Source organism: Cupressus sempervirens, chromosome 10 (assembly GCF_028749045.1).
Source record: "Cupressus sempervirens isolate cs-2001-9-10 chromosome 10, ASM2874904v1, whole genome shotgun sequence".
Taxonomy (NCBI): domain Eukaryota; kingdom Viridiplantae; phylum Streptophyta; class Pinopsida; order Cupressales; family Cupressaceae; genus Cupressus; species Cupressus sempervirens.
The window spans coordinates 545,015,051-545,028,088 of record NC_143127.1 but is presented as its reverse complement, the minus strand read 5'-3'; the positions used below and the strand labels follow the sequence as shown (position 1 = coordinate 545,028,088).

The following is a 13,038-nucleotide window of genomic DNA, read 5'->3' as shown; positions in this document are numbered from 1 at the left end:
TTTGAAACATTAAATAAAAGAACTCACTATTTAAATTAATGTCTCATGTATAACTAAATAACTATATTTTAATAACAGTTTGCTTAAATCTATAATCTATTTAAAATCAAAACATATTATCATTAAGTACTAGAGGGAAACTCATACTATCTTGTAAGTAAAGTCACATTATAATTAAAATAGATTAAAAAATATATAATTTAGATTAATTAAACATGCTATTAATTAAAAACAAACTATCTTTAAACTAAATTTTAAATAAAATTAAACTAAACTAAACTAAATTTAAATTAAAAACTTTAAATAAAAAAAACTAAACTAAAATAATAAACTAACCAACCTCCTGAGATAATTCCCCCTACACACCTATCCCATCCACCCTAAACCTTTCCCCACTCCACATGCTGCCCAAGACTGCAACTCATAGGTCTATCCCCCCCTTCCCACATGCATGCAAGGACCCAAGGAATTAGGTGCTTAAAAGGTGATGGTGGATATAGTTTTAAACAAATTTATCTGCCTTCGCTTAATTGCCCACTTCAAAAAAAACCACCTTCCTTGCCAAGTCATGCGATCAATCTGGCTGCAAATTTCATGGGAGGTACTTGGGTTGAGTCACCATAATTGCATTGAATTTTTTTAAAGATCAAGTTTGCCCTTGTTTCCAAACTGACACCTATGCAATGGCTGACAAGATATGTATTAATTTTTTTAAAAGTTTTCATCACCCATCTCTCCCCAATCACATCCTAGGTGATGCACTTCCCCAATCCATTTGACTTGCAAGGGATGTTATGTTAGGCATGCTAGTCCATAGGAATGTGCCTAGGATGGAGAAGTAATTAAGTGTTAAGGTTAAGTAGGTAGACATGTTAGGATATTTAGATTATTAAAAAGTATATATATATTGCATTTTTTGCTTGTTCCTAACACCAAAGTTATTTATTATTATATTTAAAGGATTTGATAAGTAGATTTTTAAAAAAAGGGAATCAATATAGAATATGCTCTGTTGCTTACTGAATTAAATTTTTGCCTCTCATACAAATTCTAGAGAGCAAAATGCTCCTGCGAGTGTTCATTTTTTTTGTCAAGGCTTTTTTTTTAAGTGTCAACTTTTTTCTTGCAAATTGATTTTATAATAAGAGGTGTGTGTGTATATATATATATATATATATAGAGTGTAGAACATTTTCCAACATGCATAATTTCTCCAAGGCATTTTTTTGTATTAAGGGGTTTTATACGAGGTTTATATCTTCTTTCTCTACAAATTGAATTCACCAATCATTTTGTTAACAAGAGGGTTGAATAAATTTTGTTTATCAACCATCTGAGGTTTGTTTTATCTACCAATATGCATGAGTCATTGAAAATTTCAACATAACAAAATTTCTTCCTTAACATAATTGAAAACTTGAGAATTGCATAGTTCGAAAACATCAAAATTTAGACTATTCTTCCACACACCTATACATGAGATGAAATAAAATAAGATACAATGAAGGAGGTTTTCTCAATTCTTTATCTATATTAATCAACTTGGTTCAAGGCTCCATTGGGAAAGAACCATTAAGAAAACCTGACATCCTTGCCAATACATCAAAACTTAATTACATTTTTTTTTTTACATAATGTTACAATTCAATTGAATTCTCTTCTAGACCTTTCATAAGAGGTCTTTTTCAATATCTCCAATACACTAAGGGAACCATGAGAAAGACAAGAACTAACTCGAGGTAAAACAACATATATGATGAACAATTCAAGCATGCATTCTCATCTCAATTTTGCACAATAGGTTCAACATTGAACCAAAATTGGGGGAGGTGGATTTTCTCAATAGGAGATGTCAATCACCATACCATAACATAGCCCTTTCGAGGCTAAAATTCAAGAACTTCTATTCTTCAACAATTCCCTTTCAGGGCCAATATAACAAGGGTATTCATTCCTTCCCTTCTTCAAGAATTCAAATTTTTACACAAGGTATGGGATGACAAGTAGGGGCCCATACACCCTACCCTTTTTCCGTCTTCTCACCATGAGAGGAGACTCTACACTATTGAGGTCCAACTAAGGCCCTTCCCCCACACTTGGCCACTTCTCCCCTATCCAAGGGTGAGTAATGCTAAAACAATCCCTATGAAATCCCCTCCAAATTTCAAAGCAAAGAATAAGAATGACATCCAAGAATAAGTTAAGATCCCTCCCAAAATAGCCTCAACACACACATACAAGCAATACAAAGATCATCATAATGCCTTATGCATGAATCAAGCATAAAAAATAAGAAGAAACAAGATCAAAAGAGTGAAGAACCCTACCTTCACAAAAAAAGTTATGGTAAAATGACAAGTTGAGAAGAGCTTATCCTTCCTTTCCTTCAATCTTCAACTTCTCTCTAAAAACTAGAGATTGAGTAACAAAACCAAAACTTTCCCAAAATGCCTCTAAATATGATCCTAACTCAACTAGACTTTAGATAACCCCAAGGTGGAGTTAAGTCACCAACTCATGAAGGAGACAAACCAATTTTTGCATTCAACCAAAAGTAGGGTTTTTGAGTGACCCTAAAAGTCAACCTAAGAGGCTAAGGGGGTGGAAAGTACTCCCAACCCCTACCCTTACCCCTAGGGTACTTAAATTTATACTTTTTAGGCCTTAAAGACTTAATAGAACCCAAACAAAAGCTAGGAGAATTTTAAGACTATATAACAACCTTATAAGGAATACCATGCAAATTAGCACAAATTGGCAAGAGGTACAGTTCTGTCTTTAATATCCTGCACACTAATTACACACATTAGTAGTTCAAGAAATCACATGCATATATGTACATTACGTATCAGGAAAATCATGTAACTTTAAAACATCCATCTTTCTAATAGTCAATTGTTTATCTCATTCTACTCATATTTTTTACCATTAAAATTGTGTAATTAAAGTGTTAGTTCTGCATTCATTTACTTCATCATTATACATGTTCCTAAAGCATTAAATGACAAAATAAAATAACTGAAGTAAAGCATTGCACATCATAAAATAACATAATAATGTTCAGTGCATCAAATAATGTCCTAGCATATTGAGTCCTAAGTATCAAAATAATAAAGTATCAACTAATGCTACGATGGCTCGGGGTGAGGCCTTACAAATCTTCAATCGGTAGGTTTTGAGAGAATTCAAAATATTTCACTAATAATTCACTCGAATCACTTGGATGCTCTAAATATCATAGTTTGCAATAGATTTTGAGAATTTTATAGTAAGAATGAATTCGATTCCACGCTTTTGATCAAAAATTTTCCATAAATGCTTTAGCAAAAAAGGTAGATTGATTGACATCATGTTGATAGACTGTCATCCTCTATTCTTGTATTGACCATTCAACAAAGTCTTTATGACTCAATAACCATATGCATCTTCATTACTCTTGACCTCACTTGATAGAGTCTTCTGTCATTCGGTAATAATATAGAATTTAGTTACTCCCAACCTCACTTGGTACAAAAGGTAACTCGGTAAACACTATTACCTTTTTACTTGGTGATCTCTTTGTATCCTAAATACAAATTTGGATCATTTTGTTCTCTCAATCTAGAACTATTTTGAATGTTTTCTTTGGTAGCATAGTCTTAGTTCTCTCTTGAGAACTTAATTAGAAATGGTAGAGTCACCTAATTCTTGAGTGACTTGATCAACATTGCTTAGACTTGTATACTCAATAGACTTTAAAACCCATTGTTGTCTCATCTATTTTTGGATGTTATTAGCTTTTTCCTTCTTGTCATCTTCAATTCTACAAGTATTCATGAAATTCTTGGCAAGATGACCAAGTCCTATACAAATGAAACATCTTTTAGTAGTATCTCTTTTCCTCAAATGATGCTTTACACAATTTATTCTAATGTGTCCAAATTCTTCACAATAATGATATCTACACCAAGTGTTATATCCCAACCAAATATTGCTTTCACAATTTGCTCTACTAGATTCAATATCTTTATTTTGCATTCTAATAACTTGTGTCCATGTTTCTTTCACTTGTGACATTTGCCTTCAAATCTTGGTTTCTCTTTGCGTTCATTAGCCTTATCACCATGCTAATTGTAATTATTGCACTTTACATTGAATTTTTATTTTCCATTGCTCCAATATTTATTTGATGTATGAGCTATCTTACCACAATGATTGCAATTAGGTCTTTGATTCTTTTCATCTCCTTGCTTGGATGATTCTCCTTCTTTTGTATATCCAATTCCTATTTTTCCTTTTTTTCTATAGAGATTTTTCTCATTCAATTGATTCATGTCTACTTGGAATTTTGTCATTCTTACATTGATTTTCCTTTCAAAGTTGAGATCATTTTGTAATATTTTTTTTTTTAGATCTTAGGCTCATGATTTCTTCATTTTCATTGGAGAGCTAATCAATAAAGTATACTTGCTAAAGGGATTGGTTTTGGATTTCATTGTTCTTTCCTTCTATCTCTTCTTTTATCTTTTTCTTTTGCTCCATGAATTCACATAGCCTTACTAATTTAATTTCTTATTCTCTTCTTAGTTTTCTTACTTTTTCTTATATTGAGCCATTCTTTTCTAGAAATTATTTGATTGCTTCATTGGCTTCATCTTGATTACTTGAATAAAGATCTTCAATTCTTTCTTCAATTTAGAGATGATAATCCATTTGAATTGTAAGTTCCTTTTTCTCTTTTCAAGGATTGAGAGAGTTGCTCCTTTGATTGTTTGAGTTGGGCAATAGCTATTTCCAAATCTAGCTTCTGATTGTCAATAGCTTTGTCAAGTCTAAATATCTCCATGGCCTTGATCTTTGCTCAAGTTGTTAAGCTTTTCTTCTAAGAACCACAATGCTCTGATACTAATTTTTGGAAATATTCTTAACTAGGTTAAGTTACTGAGAGGGGAGGGGTGAATCAGTAACTTCTAAAACTTCTTCTATATCAACTCTTAATCCAATATTCTAATTAGCATTTAATCCATGACATATAATTTGATATAATTGTATGCATAAGAAACCAAAAACATGAAAGAATTCATAACAATATGATACAAAGATTTGGTGAGCCAGAGACCTTCCAAATAGAAAGTAAAACTAGGGTGGGCATGATACATACAAGCTTTAGTATTGTAACTTATAAAGTTGGCCTATTAAGGCTTCCATTGATTACTTCTTATGATTTTCCCTATTAGGAGCAATAAGGACAGCTAGGTCGACCTTGTTAAAGGATTTATAAACATATAATGAAGTATGCACCCAGTAAAGAGATTTACAAAATACTATCAAGTCTACCTTGTTAAATAATTTGACTAATCCACCTGTTAGGATGAAACAGTAGCTGATCTCTTATCTACACCTTGGTTTGTTGAATGAGATTCTTTTAAGTGTACAAATTACCTTGCTGTGATAGATGAATCTTTGCTACTCCTTATACTACTATAGCCTTTGTAATTAACACTTTCTACTCTTCTCTAATTATACTTGATTATATTTCATTTTCATTCACACACTTGGATATGATACAATTTATTACATATATACCAATCCAATTATACAATTGAAAAATTGGGCACAATACAAGTTTACACAAATATTCCAAAGTCAACCCAAATGAAGACACTCAAGTTCTAAAGACTGACTTGGTGAAGTTCTGATACTCAACATCCATTGTCAATGCTCAACATTGTCATGCACTTAGTAGATGCAAAAGCTCGGTCCATACTAATCATTTAAAAGTAGTCTTGAACTCGGTCAACACTAGTGACTAAGTAGATATTGTGAAACTCATCTTGTAAATTAAATCATTTGTTTACATTTATATAGCTTGGTAAACATTATCACCTCGAATTTAGTATAAACCAAGTCACTTGGTTAACACTGAGTAGCTTGGTTAAAACTGGACTTGCATCACATAAACTGTGAACTTGTTAAACATTGCACAACTTGGTTTTCACTAGTAAACTTGGCATATATTGAGATGCTTGGTTTACACTGTTGATCTTTGCTATAACTATAATTTCTCGATAAACAACAGAATTTTTCTAAAGGACTCAGTAGCAACTAAGAACTCAACAATAATTGAAATGTTTGGCAAAAACTATTAACTATACAATAAGCTCAGTAGATACTTACAATCTGAATAAGTGTATGTCACTATTAACAAACTTGACTAATATGTCTATAGTTGTATCATCTTGAAGGGGCATTTTAAGGACCTATTGTTGTAAGATTATTGTAATTTGTTGGAATAGAAGAAAAATTACATATCAGATGTGCATATCAAACTAGTCTTAGTGTAATTGTAGCATTACCAATCATCTATGGTAGACATAAATTGCTAGGAAGGATGTGATATCACCTGCAGCTATTGATTTCTTTGTTTTAGAATTGGGTTGAGCTAAATTTGTTTCATTTTAGAACATACTTTCCTATTCTTATGTCTAACACAATTTCCTATTATTGTAACATATTTCTAATTGAATTCAATTGATATTTTATATATATTTACATTAATATGACATATTACAAAAATTAACAAAATAATTTTCAACATTATTAAACAAAATAATAATATAGTGGAAACAATCTAGTAGTGTTTTAGGCTAACTTTGTGTACCTACAGTTCCTAATCTATATGCAAAAATTAGTTAAATTTTTTTGTGAACTCTCCATCGAACTCTTAGAGTGTCAGGTTGTCTAAAAGTTTCATTTTAAAACATTCACCTAGAACTCATTATGTTCATCCCCTAGTAGGCACTCACTAAAAAATAATACTTTTTGCACAAATGTACCAATCAAAAATTATGAAAGCTAAAAATGATTAACTATTAGTACATGTATGATCAGCTATTAGTATATGTGCTATCATTTTTGGGGCTTTTCATAAGCATTAACTAAGAGAGATAGGTAACACCAAGACATGACAATAATAAAAACACTTTAACATAATAATAATAATAAATTTCAACACAATATGGAGCCTTTTAAGAAAAATAGTCTTTTTGAGTCCTTTGATCCATTAATACATTTTGGAATCTTCAAACTTGATCCATAATACAAATATTAGAAAACATGTCCAAGGGGTCAGTTATTTATGATATTAGTCAGTAGATTTTATGAGGCTATAATATTTCCTATGAGAGTGGAGTTCAATGATTTTGAATCTAGAATATTTTTACTTAAGTTGGATGCTTTAAGTGATCTAGGGCATCACAAAGAGGTCAGAAGATAGGGTTCAAACATTAAAACTAAGTGAAATTTAAAACTAAAATTACAGAATAGGAGGCAATTTCATCTTTGCCTTGGTGGTTTTGAAATCATCTATTTCAAGCAAGCATTAGTCCTCCAATCATCCTAACAATTTCATTTTTATAATAGTTTCTTAATAACTTACTATTTATCCAGTTTGGCCAAGAATGAAAATTGAAGGGTCTTTGACATTTTAGTTCACATCTAGGCATTTTGGATGTCTTTTTCTTCTATTAGAGACTTGGAAGAGTTGTATTAATGCATAACACATCTTATTAAATTGTTGTCTCTCTTCAATACCTCATGCTAGATTCATTATCGGGGAAATTTCACTAAGTAATAGTGGTTGTGAATTTTTAAGATGTTGTTGTAGGTGTTGAAGCTTAGTTGATCCTCTAGAGATCTGTGATGCTCCCTTATCCAATGCAATAGGTTTTTTTCCTAAAATTATAATTCCATGTAAAACCCATTCAAGTTTATTCTAGCTCATATTTTTTTTTATTCACAAGTGTCAAACAGTTTTCTAGCTGATTAAATTATAAAATCAACTATACATTGTTAAAGAAAGAAAGTGAATTGAAGAAGAAAATACTAGTAAAGTGGTCATGGTTTATGTATTTTTTAAGCCTATTTAGGTCTAGAAATAACATTTACATCTTTTGAGGTAACTTCAACCCATTATTGGATTAGTTTTCACTAAATTTTTGGATAAAATGACTCTAAATAGGTAGATTAGAATTGTTTGATCTTGATATGAAAATATAATTAAAATGTTATATTCTGCAGTCATTCACTTCATTTGTCTCATGTCTACAACCATTACCATAGTGATATTAGTTCATGATATTTAGAAGCCATAGGAATACTTGTCTTTATGGCCCATAAATTTTCTACCTATTTGAGTTCATTCAACAACTAAGAAGAAATCCAACCAATCTCCCCAAGATACATCAATTTCAATTAGAGGGACCTATCAGAGTATCTAGTGTCACAACCACTTCCAAAATTATCTACTCAAATACAAATTATAGGGGAAGTAGAGTACTTAGCTGATATTTAAATTGGTGAAGGATCACATGCAGTTCTTGTTATTTCAACAATAGTAGATAAAACTATAAAGGGTGTTGATGATTTATTGTGTCAATTGGATAAAATCGTGTGATTGATTCAAACCATTTCTAGATATGTATATGTATATAGTGTTGCAAAGGAATATATATACTCTATTTTTAAATAGGCTTGAGAGCATTAAAATGGTGTTGCAAAGGAAAATATGTTGCAAACATAGAATAAGAAAAACTCCTACCATTGAAGTATATGTAGTTTTCATTCACCAAACCTATACCATTAAAGAACTGATTCTAATGAAAAATATGTTTGTATGAGGTGCTATCCTAACAAAGAAGGTGTAGCTAGAAGAAATAGGGATTTTCAAGGACAAGGGAACAAAAAAATTAAAAACCAGGGAAGCAAGGAAGATAGAAATTCAAAGACGGGAAGTATGATGGAAGTTTCTCAAGAAATTTTGACCAAGATTTTGATAGTAGAGGAGAAGATGGATTGTCAGAGGATGGGGGAATTTTTTTGTGATTTTACCTTTGTAAGGAGAATAATTCCATTCAAGAGGCTTTGATAATGATTGTGAAGATTCTCATTATGTAGATCATGTAGTTTGGATTTCCTAGCACAAAATATAATCAAGAAGTTACAACATAAAGATATACCATCTTTAAACATGAAGCTTCAAGATTTGTTTCATTGAACAAGAGATTGTATGGCATCAAAGTTGAAGACTTATGTTATCTGATGAATGCATTTGTGCTTGGACAAGTTTAAGGAAACCTATTCATAATTGATTTGTGTCATATTTTTTCAAAGAGAATTGATATTATTAAGGAGACAACAAAAGGATTACGAAATAATGACTTCATCAATTATTTTTGAATGTAGTGATTTAGAAGTGATTCAAAATGAGCTCACTACAATGTGAATGGAATATTGTAGTAGAATTGATTCTTGATCCTTGAAATGGAGTGAAGAGAGATACTAAAGAAGTTAGAAAATATTATAAGAGCACTAAGGACATTAATGGAACATTAAAGAAGATTACTCATTATTTAATAAGTGAAAGGGTGACTCTTACATGTCCAAAGAAGAATGCAAAAAACTACAACAATCCATTTGTAGTATTTGAAGAATTGAGACTAATTTAAGGTATGTTCATAGATATCAAATATATTTATGGAATCATGTTGCTAGTGCAAGATTTCAAAAATATGGATTTGAGAAAGTAATATAGGGAGATCTTGTGTATTGTTAGTAAATAGAAGCAAATAAACATAATCTAAGTAGTAAGGATGAAAAGGAAGTTGTTTATGATGATGTTGGATATGACTTTGCTATTATTGATGAGACTATTAAGGGTGATTTTATCTCAAGAAGGTGTTAGTATAGAAAATATTATAGATGATGATGATATAGCTTTAGGATATTAAACAATTCAAGATGTCATATTTCCTCTTCCCAGATCAAGAGTAATGTACCCTACAAATGATATTGCTAAAATATGTCATAATCTAGCTATAAAGAATTATGTTAATTTGTCAAAAAACTCACATAGTGTGAAGGAATTTTCAATAATGAACCTAGCAGGAGGATATAGGAGATTAATCCAGAAACTAATTGATTATTTGTGGAATATCATTAAGTATGAGGATCCTACATAGTAGTTGGTCAAAATAGATCTTGGTGCACTAGCTAAATATAATAATAGAGTTAATAATGTGTTATAGAAAACATCAAATGAAAAACCAATTGAACTTGAAAAATTGTTGGCTTTGGAGTGAGAGAAAAACCCATAATAATGTAGTTGGAGGATATACTGATATAGTTAGAGGTATGCTAAAGATAAATTAGAAACAAATGTGAAGGAAATTAATCATGATGATAGCTCTAAAGCTTCATCACATATTTCTCTTTAAATAATATTTTCCCTTCCCACTTAATGCTACACAATAATGGTTGTCCATGAACTATTGAAAAAATCAACCTTGATGGATTTTTGCAAGACCTTGAATGAGTGAATGGTTGATTGATATTTCAAACTAATACCATTTTCTATGGATATCTAGAGAAGATCATTTGTACACTATTATGTGAGTGCACATAATACAAATACTTATTTATATAAATTGGAACATTAATTAACACTATCCATGTTAGTGAAGCACAGACCTAGATAGTTATCTTCTATGCATGATTAGCATCTATGAAGAGACAATAGTTAGGGAAATTTGTTATTGGGAGATGCCCCTAATCTATGAGTTTGTTATATATGCTAGTTTTACATGTGCTTTTAATAATTAAAATGGTGGTACAAAGAAAAATATGTTCTAGACATGTAATGTGAAAAACTCATGGAATTGAAGTATTTGCAGCCTTCATTAAGTGAACCTACTTGACTACATTTTTATAAAAAGATAGAGATATAGATTACAAAGGACAAATTTAAGTCTTTATTCTAATATGGAATTATAATTAAAAATAAAGATTAAAAAATAGACTTATAAAGTTAGGTAGCATGATTTAAAATAAAGTGTATAAGAAATGATGCCTTGAGGTCTAGATTGCATGGTCATTATATTAAAATTTTGAAACAACAACTACTTCTATCATTCAAGTAATTGAGACCATTTTATATACCTTACAGACATGGTTGGGTATAATCTACCATCAATAAATTATGTTTATCTTAACAATCTATATGCTTTGGTCATCATTATTGGACTAAGAGTCATACTGAAGGATTATAAAGAATTCATCTACAAATGGATTGGTTTAGATGTAATATATATTTTTATTGGAAAACAAATTTGTTTTAGTTTTGAGCCCTTTTGCTAGGTATTGTTCCTAAGGAAATCCTTAAAAACTTATTAGATTATTTTGATCTATTTATATAGTTCAATAATATAGCACAACATTGATCTCTTTGAGGCACTTGTCAAATAGTTTACATGCCTTTAGATAAAAGGAAACTAAAAATAATTCATCTATTTTAAAACTTCTAGATTTTGATCAAGGCTTCCTAAACTCCTCTATATTAAAAATTTGAGTCCTTGATGATGGATATGGGCTATCTCCTCTTGAAATGAACTATTTTTTTCCAACCCTTTGATAGAAATCAACAAGTGATGAAATGAAGGAAAATAGTTAACACTTTGAACTCTATTATGCTATGATTCATCCTCTTTTTCAAATTGGGATTAACTAGATCCTCTATTTCATAATCAAGATCAAATTGAATCCAACCATTCTCTTCTTAAACTTTAGTCATGTTTTCCTATTACTAGGTGCTAATGTCCAACTAGAAAAAAATCTTGTCCATAGAGAAAAAAATAATATGGTTCTACAAAGAGAACCAATCCAGCTCCATTCTCAAAAAAATGCTGTTAAGCGATAAATTTTATTAAGGGATAATGTTGGGTGCAACCACTAATAGGATTTGATAAACTAGATACACACCATTAATAATATATATTACTTGTTAAATAGTTGATATTTTCTATAACACGTCAAATTGCATTATTACTATCAGGATTTAGCTAGGTAGTTTTTGAGTCAAGCTTGTTGACCCATGCTTCAATGAGTAGTGATTCACATGAATCCATCTCTCATGGCAATAAATAGAACACTTAACACTCATTGGAAATCTCACTGCTTCACTTCTCTAAGCATCACCTAGATCCAATAAGTGCTAAGTGTTCCATTTATGTCATGAGAGATAGATTCAATGAATCACTACTCATAAAACATAGGTAAGTGATTTTAACTCAAAAAATAAATAGCTAAATCCTAATATAAATATCACCTATTAGTTGACTAATTTTTATCAAAAATACAAAAAAAAATTCCACCTAATGGTGATGTACACTAATCTATAAGTTTGATAAGTATATAAGTATGTTATATCTTCAACTTGCTTATATAGCTTTGACTATACCCTATTGATTGCCAAAATGGGGTTTTAGATTTCCTCAATTATGGTGTCCATGATTTAATCTATTTAAATAAAAAATGACTCTAAGAGTAACCCTCATTAACAAGGCTAGGTTATAAAGTGACACACTCTATCAATACTAGTAAAAATTAAAATGGAGAATCTTGAAAAGTGAATTGACAAATAAAATTACTAGGAAATTAGAATAATGGCCAATAATATTTTTCTTTCAATTTATGTTGGAATGTTGTATTGTTAAGGAATTGTGAAGTGTGTGGTCAAAGGTGCCCATGAACACTAATCCAATGTTTCCTTTTGCAGAGAGACATCAGGAGGGAGGAGATGATATTGTGAGGATGAACAACCTTCCTTATTTCCAATTCTATTATAATCTATGTATATGCAATTCTAATGTCTAAGATTAAGGTGTGGTCAAGATTATTTATGTGTATTAGTCTCATAAAAAGCCTTCCCTTGATGACTATTAGGGTCCAACAATAAGAAAGTAGTTTGTGGTCCTATGTAGAGGGCTCCAGATATATAATCATTGACTTAAGGGCTTGGGATAATGAGAGAAATATTGCTAATTACTTAAGGTTACAATTTCATAGATATGTATATATTTACTTACTTATTTATACAAGTATTAATATTTTTTAAATGTATAATTGACTATACTTTGATACATTTTATTTCTATATTTTTAACATTTGTTTATATATGCATGCATACATACATACATACATACATACATATACATACATGCATAT

The 13,038-nt window shown here is 30.5% G+C and overlaps 1 pseudogene; it reads left to right on the top strand.

Annotated features, from left to right (window-relative positions):
- Positions 1-3,133: 3,133 nt before the first annotated feature.
- LOC149535048 (multisubstrate pseudouridine synthase 7-like) lies at positions 3,134-10,355 on the top strand (annotated as a pseudogene).
- Positions 10,356-13,038: the final 2,683 nt, after the last annotated feature.